Source organism: Aotus nancymaae, unplaced genomic scaffold, assembly GCF_030222135.1.
Source record: "Aotus nancymaae isolate 86718 unplaced genomic scaffold, 86718_ANA_hifiasm-v0.15.2.pri h1tg000065l, whole genome shotgun sequence".
NCBI lineage: Eukaryota > Metazoa > Chordata > Mammalia > Primates > Aotidae > Aotus > Aotus nancymaae.
The window spans coordinates 10,662,202-10,674,560 of NW_026988480.1; the positions used below are offsets into that span (position 1 = coordinate 10,662,202).

A 12,359-nucleotide genomic window follows, 5' to 3' on the forward strand; every position below is an offset into this window, starting at 1 on the left:
AACTGTCGTTGGTTGTCTACAATGAAGGACAGCCATGAGCTCTCTTTCTACATTCTTAATATTCATTGAAGAGAAGCCTTTCAGAAAAAAAAAATGAGCTTAAATATATTGGTAGAGTATGAAGTCTTCAGTTTTTACAAGTTGTCTCTGGAGTTGTTTCTTTAAAAACATATTTGTGCGTTCTTTGAGTAGATTATACAGTGAAAAGTCTCTCCCTGAGAGCACTTTTGTCAGTGGGTTTAGATAAATATTCCAATCTCTACAATCTTTTAGAATAGATGGCAGAGTACTGTACAGTTTTGTGCTTTTTAAGTTACACACTGTCCTATTGTGTGTATGTTGTGAATTTGTGTTGCTTTCTGCTCTCTAACAACTTTACTTCATTTTAGTGTTTGACTTTTTTTGGTGATTTCTTTGCTATGGCCAAATTTTAGAAAACCAGGGTTTAGGTTGGCCATCTGTTCTGAAGTAAAAACAAGTGTAGAGTTTGAATTAAGAAGCTTTTCTAATCCTCCTGATAGGAAATAGTATTATGTAGTGAAAAACTCCTTGATTTCTATTTGAAAGCCACTCTCTTGGGTATTTTTTCTGTTCACATGTACTTCCATGTGTGCACTTAATGCCTTCATGGGTGATTGTGAACAGGCTGGAACCTGGTCATTGCAGTAGACACTGTCTTTCCTGTTCTTTGAAGATAGCGATGATGTACACTTGCAGCCTACTACTTCCTTTATGTCCAGTAATCACTGTGACTCAGCCATTGAGTCACTAACTACCTTAATGATGTCTTGGATAATGCATCAGAAGAAAAGGTGACTTTTTAAGGAAGGGCCCCAGTGCATCCCATGAAGAGACAGGATAGCCCAGAGATCAGAGAAAGGGCTTTCCTAGAATCATACGAACTGTAGATCTGTAAAGACTGCAGGAGAAGGATCACTGCCAACAAATGGTAGAGTGACTCCCATGTGCTTTGCTATAGAGAGGCTGCAGGGCCTCCACCCACAAGTTCCTCGCCAGCCAGTATGCTGGGTGGATGAGCAGGGGCTGTGGAGAGTATTATAATACTGTGCCAAAAGAATTTCAAGCTATGTTGCTAAAAATGATGTAGAAAAGAGAGATACCAGTTAGGAGAAATTTAAGAGGCTATCTGGAGGCAGTAGTGTCCCTGTGGACCTTGAAGTCCAAGATTTTGATAAGCAGACATGATGGAGAGTGCCCTGCAACTGGAAAGCACAACATGAAGAAAGGCCCCAGAGCGGGCAGATGGGAGCTGTGCCCCAGAAATAAGAGACTCAGTTTGGACAGCATGTAGGTGAGCATAGGTAAAGTAAAAAAGAGGCGTGGCAAGGTAGGTTGGCCATAGCGTGTGAATGCCAGTGTGGACATGTTGCATACAATTTGTGGCTGTCAAAGATTGTGGGGTAAGCACGTGATTCTGCTGTTAATGAAGGTTTCAGAGATTGTGCTGAATGTATACTGACAAGACCAGTATGACTTTCAAGTAAGTCACAGACTTTACCGTCTTTGTTCAGTTCTCCTAGAATTAGCCTCCTCTTGCTTGCAAACATTCCCTATTCACCAACCCAAGGACTTGATAATACCTGATAAGGTTTTATCACTCTGAGTTTTGGTGAACATTGTATACAGCAACAATGAAACCGAAATTACGTATATACAAAACAGCCAGAATTTAACAATAGTTGCTTCTGTCCTCTGGCCACCAGCAAGGCCAGAGAAATGCTCAAGAAGAGGTAGCTCTGGGCCGGGCGCGGTGGCTCAAGCCTGTAATCCCAGCACTTTGGGAGGCCGAGGCGGGTGGATCACGAGGTCAAGAGATCGAGACCATCCTGGTCAACATGGTGAAACCCCGTCTCTACTAATACAAAAAACTAGCTGGGCATGGTGGCGCGTGCCTGTAATCCCAGCTACTCAGGAGGCTGAGGCAGGAGAATTGCCTGAACCCAGGAGGCGGAGGTTGCAGTGAGCCGAGATCGCGCCATTGCACTCCAGCATGGGTAACGAGCGAAACTCCGTCTCAAAAAAAAAAAAAAAAAAAAAAAGAAGAGGTAGCTCTGAAGGCTTTTCTGAAAGCCAGCAGCTTCGGAAGTGGCCTTAGGTCACTTGACTGGTGTTTTCAGTTTGTCCCTCTGAAAAATATGAATGAATATTTACCAATCACTTGCCTTACAGGTGAGACAGTGTTTATACTGCTCATTGGGATGCTTGGGCAAAAGATGTTTACATAGGAGGCTCGATGACAAGGGTGGGGTGTCAAGAAAGAGATTGGAGGGTGATAGGAAAACCTCCAGTCTCCACCCACTAGAAGATTCTTGGCTCCTTAGTAATGCACTTCTGGTTCAGGCATGTTTTTTGGCAGAGTTGCTCAGTTGAAAGCACTGTCAGGAATGAGTACAGAAAAACTGCCCCCCTTTTATAATCCAGGGCAGAAAAGTAGGAAATGAAAATATTAAAAACGTGCCTCTAAGACACAGGTTGGGTGCAGAAGTGAAATTTGACTTTGCAGGAGAGAGTACTTTTAATTCCTAAATTATTTTCCAATTTTTTTTTTTCCTTAGAGGAAATTTCCAAAATGATTTTTTTTTTTTTTGAGACGGAGTCTTGCTCTGTCACCAGGCTGGAGTGCAGTGGCACAATCTCGGCTCACTGCAAACTCCGCCTCCTGGGTTCAAGCGATTCTTCCACCTCCCGAGTAGCTGGGACCACAGGTGCGTGCCACCACGCCTGGCTAATTTTTTTGTATTTTTAGTAGAGACAGGGTTTCATGGTGTTGGCCAGGATGGTCTTGATCTCTTGACCTCATGATCTGCCCGCCTCGGCCTCCCAAAGTGTTGGGATTACAGGCGTGAGCCACCGCGCCTGGCCCCAAGATGATTTTTTTTAAGGAAACATTTTAATCAGATCACATGCAGTATATTAAAAGTCTTTTATTTTTTATTTTATTTTATTTTTTTGAGACGGAGTTTCGCTCTTGTTACCCAGGCTGGAGTGCAATGGCGCGATCTCAGCTCACCACAACCTCCGCCTCCTGGGTTCAGGTAATTCTCCTGCCTCAGCCTCCTGAGTAGCTGGGACTACAGGCACGCGCCACCATGCCCAGCTAATTTTTTGTATTTTTAGTAGAGACGGGGTTTCACCATGTTGACCAGGATGGTCTCGATCTCTTGACCTCGTGATCCACCCGCCTCGGCCTCCCAAAGTACTGGATTACAGGCGTGAGCCACCACGCCCAGCCCAAAAGTCTTTTATTTTTAAATAATAAGCCGTCAAGGCAGAAATTAGACCCCCTACTACACACCCATAACACTTAAGTTTAGCTACCACGTCAGTCACCTTGCAGTCTTAATGACAAAGTAATTTTTCACTTCCAAATTATTTTTATGAAAGGAGAAACTGTAGACCTGGCTCCCTTATGAAAGTTGATGCAAAAATTCGAAATAAAATATCAGTGAACTGAATCCAATGATACATAGCGGTATATTGTATTGTTTTTCACAAAACAGGTTTGTGCTTCTCCCTCTCAGTGCTCTTCCCTGTGGGAGGATTATACATCTTTGCCTTGTTGAACTTAGGTGTGACTGTGTGGCTTGTGAGTGGAAGTGGCACGCAGGACTTCTAAGTTTTAAGCAGCAGCCCTTGGTTCACCCTGTCCACCTTGCCACCTTTCCTAAGACTGGTTATGTTCCAGATGGTGGCTACTTCAAGGGCTTGGGGGCTGGAGCTGACAGCTGACCCACAGTGGGACATGGAGCATGAGAGAGAAGTAAACCCTTACAAGCCCCTAAGATGAGGGGCTATTTGTTACTCCATCCTAACCTAGTGCACCCTACTGTTAACGGTGATTGAGAGGTTTATTCCAGGAATGCAAAGGTGGTTCAATATAAGGAAATTCTGGAATTTTTGTTTTAAAGTTCTGGGGTACATGCAGGTTTGCTACATAGGTATATACGTGCCATGGTGATAGGCTGTACCCATCGACCCGTCATCTACATTAGATATTTCTCCCAGTGCTATCTCTCCCTTAGCCCCCCAGCCCCTAATAGGCCCCAGTGTGTGAGATGTTCCCCTCCCTGTGTCTCTGCATTCTTATTGTTCAACTCCCACTTATGAGTGAGAACATGCAGTGTTTGATTTTGTGTTCTTGTGTTAGTTTGCTGAGAATGATGGTTTCCGGCTTCCTCCATGTCCCTGCAAAGGAATGAACTCATCCTTTTTTATGGCTGTATAGTATTCCATGGTGTATATATTGCCACATTTTCTTTATCCAGTCTATCATTGATGGGCATTTGGATTGGTTCCAAGTCTTTATTATTGTGAACAGTGCTACAATGAACATATGTGTGCATGTATCTTTATAGTAGAATGATTTATAAACCTTTGGGTATATACCCAGTAATGGGATTGCAGGGTCAAATGGTATTTCTAGTTCTGGATCCTTGAGGAATTGTCACACTGTCTTCCACAATGGCTGAACTAATTTACACTCCCACCAATAGTGTAAAAGTGTTCCTATTTCCCCATATCCTCTCCAGCATCTGTTGTCTCCTGATTTTTTAATGATCGCCATTCTAACTGGAGTAAGATGGTATCTCATTGTGGTTTTGATTTGCATTTCTATAATGACCAGTGATGATTAGCTTTTTTTCATATGTTTGTTGGCTGTATAAATGTCTTCTTTTGAAAAGTGTCTGTTCATATCCTTTGCCCACTTTTTGATGGGGTTGTTTTTTTCTTGTAAATTTGTTTAAGTTCTTTGTAGATTCTGGATATTAGCCCTTTGTCAGATGGATAGCTTGCAGAGATTTTCTCCCATTCTGTCAGTTGCCTGTTTACTCTGATGATAGTTTCTTTTGCTGTGCAGAAGCCTTTTAGTTTAATTAGATCCCATTTGTCAATTTTGGCTTTTGTTGCTTTAGTCATGAAGTCTTTGCCCATGCCTGTGTCTTGAATGGTATTGCTTGGGTTTTCTTCTAGGGTTTTTATGGTTTTAGGTCTTACATTTAAGTCTTTAATTCATCTTGAGTTAATTTTTGCATAAGGTGTAAGGAAGGGATCCAGTTTCAGCATTCTGCATATGGCTAGCCAGTTTTCCCATCACCATGGGAAAGGATTCCATAGGGAATCCTTTGCTCATTGCTTGTTTTTGTCAGGTTTGTCAAAGATGAGATGGTTGCAGATGTGTGGTATTATTTCTGAGGCCTCTGTTCTGTTCCATTGGTCTGTATATCTGTTTTGGTACCAGTACCATGCTGTTTTTGTTACTGTAGCCTTGTAGTATAGTTTGAAGTCGGGCAGTGTGATGCCTCCAGCTTTGTTCTTTTAGCTTAGGATTGTCTTGGCTATATGTGGGCTCTCTTTTGGTTCCATATGAAATTTAAAGTAGTTTTCTCCAATTCTCTGAAGAAAGTCAATGGTAGCATTGAGTCTACAAATTACTTTGGGCAGTATGGCCATTTCCATGATATTGATTCTTCCTATCCATGAGCATGGAATGTTTCTCCATTTGTCTGTGTTCTCTCTTATTTCCTTGAGCAGTGGTTTGTAGTTCTCCTTAAAGAGGCCCTTCACATCCCTTGTTAGTTGTATTCCTAGGTATTTTATTCTCTTTGTAGCAATTGTGAATGGGAGTTCACTTATTATTTGGCTCTTTGTTTGTCTGTTATTGGTGTATAGGAATGCTTGTGATTTTTGCATATTGATTTTGTATCCTGAGACTTCGCTGAAGTTGCTTATCAGCTTAAGGAGATTTTGGGCTGAGATGATGGGGTTTTCTAAATACACAGTGATGTCATCTGCAAATAGAGATAATTTGACCTTGTCTTTTCCTAATTGAATACCCTATATTTTTTTATCTTGCCTGATTGCCCTGGCCAGAACTTCAAATGCTATGTTGAATAGGAGTGGTGAGAGAGGGCATCCTTGTCTTGTGCCAGTTTTCAAAGGGAATGCTTCCAGTTTTTGTCCATTCAGTATGATATTGGCTGTGGGTTTGTCATAAATAGCTCTTATTATTTTGAGATACATTCCATCAATACCTAGTTTATTGAGAGTTTTTAGCATGAAGGGCTGTTGAATCTTGTTGAAGGCCTTTTCTGCATCTATTGAGATAATCGTGGTTTTTATTATTGGTTCTGTTTATGTGATGGATTACACTTATTGATTTTTATATGTTGATCCAGTCTTGCATCCCAGGGATGAAGCCAACTTGATCGTGGTGGATAAGCTTTTTGATGTGCTGCTGGATTCAGTTTGTCAGTATTTTACTGAGCATTTTTGCACTGATGTTCATCAGGGATATTGGCCTGAAATTTTCTTTTTTTGTTGTGTCTCTGCCAGGCTTTGGTATCAGGATGATGCTGGCCTCATAAAGTGAGTTAGGGAGGATTCCCTCATTTTCCATTGTTTGGAATCGTTTCAGAAGGAATGGTACCAGCTCCTCTTTGTACCTCTGGTAGAATTCGGCTGTGAATCTGTCTGGTCCTGGACTTTTTTTGATTGGTAGGCTGTTAATTGTTGCCTGAATTTCAGAACTTGTTATTGGTCTATTCAGGGATTCAGCTTCTTCCTGGTTCAGTTCTGGGAGGGTGTATGTATCCAGGAATTGATCCATTTTTTCTAGATTTTCTAGTTTGTTTGTGTAGAGGTGTTTATTCTCTGATGGTAGTTTGTATTTCTGTGGGATTGGTGGTGATATCTTCTTTATCATTTTTTATTGCATCTATTTGATTCTTCTCTCTTTTCTTCTTTATTAGTCTGGCTAGCAGTCTATCTGTTTTGTTGATCTTTTCAAAAAACCAGCTCCTGGATTCATTGATTTTTTTTTTTTTTAAGAGTTTTTTTGTGTCTCTTCCTTCTTCAGTTCTGCTCTGATCTTTATTTCTTGTCTTCTGCTGGCTTTTGAATTTGTTTGTTCTTCTTTCTCTAGTTCTTTTAATTGTGATGTTAGGGTGTCCATATGATTTATAAACCTTTGGGTATATTCCTGCTTTCTCTTGTGGGGATTTAGTGCTATAAATTTCCCTCTATACACTGCTTTAAATGTGTCCCAGAGATTCTGGAATGTTGTGTCTTTGTTATCATTGGTTTCAAAGAACATCTTTATTTCTGCCTTAATTTCATTATTAATGCAGTAATATGCACCCAATACAGGAGAACCTAGATTCATAAAGCAACTTCTGCTTTTTGTTTTTTTTTTTTGCTTTTCATTTGCTTGGTAAATATCCTTCCATCCCTTTATTTTGAGCCTGTGTTTGTCTTTGCATGTGAGATGGGTCTCCTGAATACAGCACATTGATGGGTCTTGACTCTATCCAATTTGCCAGACTGTGTCTTTTAATTGGGGCATTTACCTCATTAACATTTAAAGTTAATATTGTTCTGTGTGAATTTGATCCTGTCATTATGATGGTAGCTGGTTATTTTGGCCGTTAACTGATGCAGTTTCTTCCTGGCGTTGATGGTCTCTACGCTTTGGTATGTTTTTGCAGTGGCTAGTACCAGTTGTTTCTTTCCATGTTTAGTGCTTCTTTTAGGAGCTCTTGTAAGGCAGGCCTGGTGGTGACAAAATCTCTCAGCATTTGCTTGTCTGTAAAGGATTTTATTTCTCCTTTGCTTATGAAGCTTAGTTTGGCTGGATATGAAATTCTGGGTTGAAAATTCTTTAAGAATGTTGAGGGCCGGGCGCGGTGGCTCACGCCTGTAATCTCAGCATTTTGGGAGGCTGAGGCAGGTGGATTACGAGGTCAAGAGATCAAGACCATCCTGGTCAACATGGTGAAACCCCGTTTCTACTAAAAATACAAAAAATTAGCTGGGCATGGTGGCGCGTGCCTGTAATCCCAGCTACTCAGGAGGCTAAGGCAGGAGAATTGCCTGAACCAGGAGGCGGAGGTTGCGGTGAGCCAAGATTGCGCCATTGCACTCCAGCCTGGGTAACAAGAGCAAAACTCCGTCTTAAAAAAAAAGAATGTTGAATATTGGCCCCCACTCTCTTCTGACTTTTGTAGGGTTTCCACGAGAGATTTGCTGTTAGTCTGATGGGCTTCCCTTTGTGGGTAACCCGACCTTTCTCTCTGACTGCCCTTAACATTTTTTCCTTTATTTCAACCTTAGTGAATCTGATGTTTACGTGTCTTGGGGTTGCTCTTCTTGAGGAGTATCTTTGTGGTATTCTCTGAATTTCCTGAATTTGAATGTTGGCCTGCCTGGCTAGGTTGGGGAAGTTCTCCTGGATAATATCCTGAAGAGCATTTTCCAACTTGGTTCCATTCTCCCTATCACTTTCAGGTACACTGATCAAGGGTAGATTTGGTCCTTTCACATAGTTCCATATTTCTTGGAGGCTTTGCTCGTTTCTTTTCACTCTTTTTTCTGTCATCTTATATTCTCCCTTTATTTCATTGAGTTGATCTTCAGTCTCTGATATCCTTTCTTCCACTTGATTGATTCAGCTGTTGATACCCGTATATGCTTCACGAAGTTCTCATGCTATTTTTCAGCTCCATCAGGTCATTTATGTTCTTCCCTAAACTGGTTTTTCTAGTTAGCAACTCCTTTAATCTTTTTAGCTTCCTTGCATTGGGTAAGAATATGCTCTTGTAGCTTACAGGAGTTTGTTATTACCCACCTGCTGAAGTCTACTTCTGTCAATTCGTCAAACCCATTCTCTGTTCAGTTTTGCTCCTTTGCTGGCAAGGAGTTGTGATCCTTTGGAGGAGAAGAGGCGTTCTGGTTGTTGGAATTTTCAGCCTTTTTGTGCTGGTTTCTCCCCATCTTCATGGATTTATCTGCTTTTGGTCTTTGATATTGGTGACCTTTGGATGGGGTCTCTGAGTGGACCTCCTTTTTGTTGATGTTGATGCTATTCCTTTCTGTTTGTTAATTTTCCTTCTAATAGTCTGGCCCCTCTGCTGCAGGTCTGCTGGAGTTTGCTGGAGGTCCACTCCAGACCCTGTTTGCCTGGGTATCACCAGCGGAGGCTGCAGAACAGCAAAGATTGCTGCCTGTTCCTTTGGAAGCTTCATCCCAGAGGGGCACCTGCCAGATGCTAGCCAGAGCTCTCCTGTATGAGGTGTCTGTTGGCCCCTACTGGGAGGTGTCTCCCAGTCAGGATATACAGGGGTCAGGGATCCACTTGAGGAGGCAGTCTGTCCCTTATCAGAGCTTGAATGCTGTGCTGGGAGAGCTTATGTCTGCTGAAGCTATGCTCACAGTCACCCCTTCACCCAGGTGCTCTGTCCCAGGGAGATGAGGGTTTTATCAGTAAGTCACTGACTGGGGCTGCTGCCTTTTTTTCAGAGATGCCATGCTCACGGAGGAGGAATCTAGACAGGCAGTTTGGCTGCAGAGGCCTTTCTGAGCTGCAGTGGCCTCTGCCCAGTTCAAACTTCCCTGCATGCTTTGTTTACACTGTGAGGGGAAAACCACCTACTCAAGCCTCAGCAGTGGTGGACGCCCTTCCCCCCACCAAGCTCAATCTTCCCAGGCTGTCCTCAGACTGCTGTGCTAGCAGCAGGCATTTCAAGCCAGTGGATCTTAGCTTGCTGGGTTCCGTGGGAGTGGGACCCACCGAGCCAGACCACTTGTCCCCTTGGCTTCAGTCTCCCTTCCAGGGAAGTGAAGGGTTCTATCTCGCTGGCGTTCCAGGTGCCACTGGGGTATGAAAAAAAAACTCCTGCCACTAGCTCGGTATCTGCCCAAATTGCTGCCCAGTTTTGTGACTGAAACCCAGGGCCTTGGTGGCGTGGGCACCAGATGGCATCTCCTGGTCTGCTGGTTGCGAAGACTGGGAAAAGCACAGTATCTGCGCTGGAATGCAACGTTCTTCCTGGTACAGTCTCTCATGGCTTCCCTTGGCTAAAGGAGAAAAATCTCCTGACCCCAAATTTTCTCCTGCAGCTTCCTCACCTCTCACCCATTTAGATGACATTGTGGGGTTATTAATTGGCCCAATTTCAATACTGTTGTGTGTCAGGGAATAGGGAGGCCAGAAAAGTGGGAGAGAGACAAGGGAATGACCGATCAGTGGAGCAGTTGGAAGAGACACATTTGTCAATTATGTTTACCCCAGGTGGTGAAGGGGCCATGTGGTAGGGGTGAAGGTTCAGGCTCATCACTGAGCCTCCTTTGAACATAGGCAGGGGGAGGGGTGGCTTCCCACTAGAACACATGGGCCCCATTGATACCATATGAGTGGGTGGGGTTGTTTCTCCTGGGTCAGGGTGAAAGTCTAGGCTCCCAATATGGCCTCCACTGACACTATGAGGGTGGACCTCATTACCATCCTGCAGGGATAGAAGTCCCACACTCCCCACTGGGCTAGCTCTGACATGGCTCCAGCAGGGGATGGGGAGGCCTCATTACAACAGGCAAAAGAAAAGGTCTAGGCTCCCCACTTGGCCTTTGCTGATGAGGCTGTGGGTTCGGGCCATGGGTTTTCCATGGTGTTTGCATAAAGTAGGGCAGTTACTGTCTGAGAGCTTTCCATCTTTCTAGGTTGCCATGTCCTGATCCTTTGGCTAGAGACACCAGGCTTTGCTTAGCTGTCGGCTCCTATTGGTTTTTCTGGGGTGCCGATTTCTCCAGCGCCCAGTCTGAGCTATATGAGGCAAAAGAAAACCCAGGTAAGTCAATGCTGTGTTATTCCTTGGGTACTGAAGTTCCTAGCCAGTCTTCTCATCTTTCATAGTAGTCTCATGTTTGTTTTATGTAAGTCCAGGCTGCACTTAGTGGGAGGAATAGGGATAAGTGTGTCTACTCCTTCTTGTCTCTTCGACTTTGTTTTGAATAGTGAATTTTCTAAAAATGTCCTAGAAAGTCAAAATATGGCTGGGTGCAGTGGCTCATGCCTGTAATCCCAGCACTTTGGGAGGCCAAGGCAGGTGGATCGCTTGAGGCCAGGAGTTCGAGACCAGCCTAGGCAACATGGTGAAACCCTGTCTGAAAAAACAAAGCCCAAAATATTGCTACTCATTAACAATGCACCTGGTCACCCAAGAACTCTGATGGGGATGTACAAGGAGATGAATATTGTTTCATGCCTGCTAACACACTATCTATTCTGCTGCCCATGGATCAAGGTGTACTTTTGATTTTCAAGACTTATTATTTAAGAAATACATTTTATGATTCTTCTGATGGTTCTGGGCAAAGTCAGTTCAAAACCTTTTGGAAAGGATTCACCATTTTAGATGCCATTAAGAGCATTCAATTCATGGGAGGAGGTCAAAATAAGCAACATTAATAGGAGCTTGGAAGAAATAAGAGGGTTTCAAGACTTCAGAGGAGGAAGGAACTGCAGATAGGGTGAAAATAGCAAGAGAATTAGAAGTGGAGGAGCCTGGAGATGTGACTGAACTGCTGTAATCTCAGGATCAAACTTGTGTGGATGAACAGTTGCTTCTCATGGACGAAGAAAGAAAGTGATTTCCTGAGATGGAATCTACTCCTGGTGAAGATGCTGTGAACATTGTTGAAATGACAACAAAAGATTTAGAATATTCCATAAACTTACCATTGGCAGGGTTCGAGAGGATCGACTCCTAAATTTGAAAAGTTCTACTGTGGGTAAATGCTGTCAAACAGCATCATATGCTACAGAGGAATCTTTCATGAAAGAAAGAGTTAATCAATGCAGCAAACTCCACTGTTGTCTTATTTTAAGAAATTGCCACAGTCACGCCAGGCTTCAGCAACCACCACCCTGATCAGTCAGCAGCCATCAACATTGAGGCAAGACTGTCCACCAGCAAAAAGATTATGACTCAATGAATGGTGGTTAGAATTTCTTAGCAGTAAGGTATTTAAAAATTATCTTTTCCTACTCTCCTCTGACATGTAAAAGTATTTTTAAATTAATATGTGTACATTATTTTTAGTCATAACACTTGCTCACTTAAACTATAGTACAAACCATTTTATATGCACTGAAAAAGCAAAAAAATTTATGTGACTTGCTTTCTTTTGGTATTTGGTTTATTGCAGTGGTCTGGAACTGTGAACCCATAATATTTCTGAGGTATGGCTGTATTCAAAAAGCTGAGTGAAACCCCAATAAATCCGTGATAGGACAGACTTCTGAAAACTAAAGAAGAAGACAAAGAAAAAAGCTTGAAAGCATCAAGAAAGAAATGACATCTTACCTATAGGGAAAAGTAACGCAAATGACAGTAGATTTCTCTTTGGAAACCATGGAGGCAAGAAGGAAGTGAGACCAATTATTTTACAGTGCTAAAAGAACTGTCAACTGGTGGCTGGGCACAGTGGTGCATGCCTGTAATCCCAGCACTTCTTTGGGAGGCCAAGGTGAGTGGATCACTTCAATTCAGGAGTTTGCGACCAGC

The 12,359-nt window shown here is 42.8% G+C and overlaps 1 long non-coding RNA gene across 3 annotated transcripts in view; it reads left to right on the plus strand.

Annotated features, from left to right (window-relative positions):
- The first annotated feature begins 632 nt into the window (after positions 1-632).
- The window catches only part of LOC110567419 (uncharacterized), a 29,797-nt gene continuing 18,070 nt past the window's right edge, over positions 633-12,359 (plus strand). For 2 of the 3 annotated variants that reach the window (XR_010338877.1, XR_010338875.1), the window contains exons 1-3: positions 633-1,751; positions 2,067-10,640; positions 12,001-12,321. This is a non-coding gene — a long non-coding RNA (uncharacterized LOC110567419). The remainder of the gene's footprint in view (positions 1,752-2,066; positions 10,641-12,000; positions 12,322-12,359) is intronic. The other variant, XR_010338876.1, reaches the window with a different exon arrangement.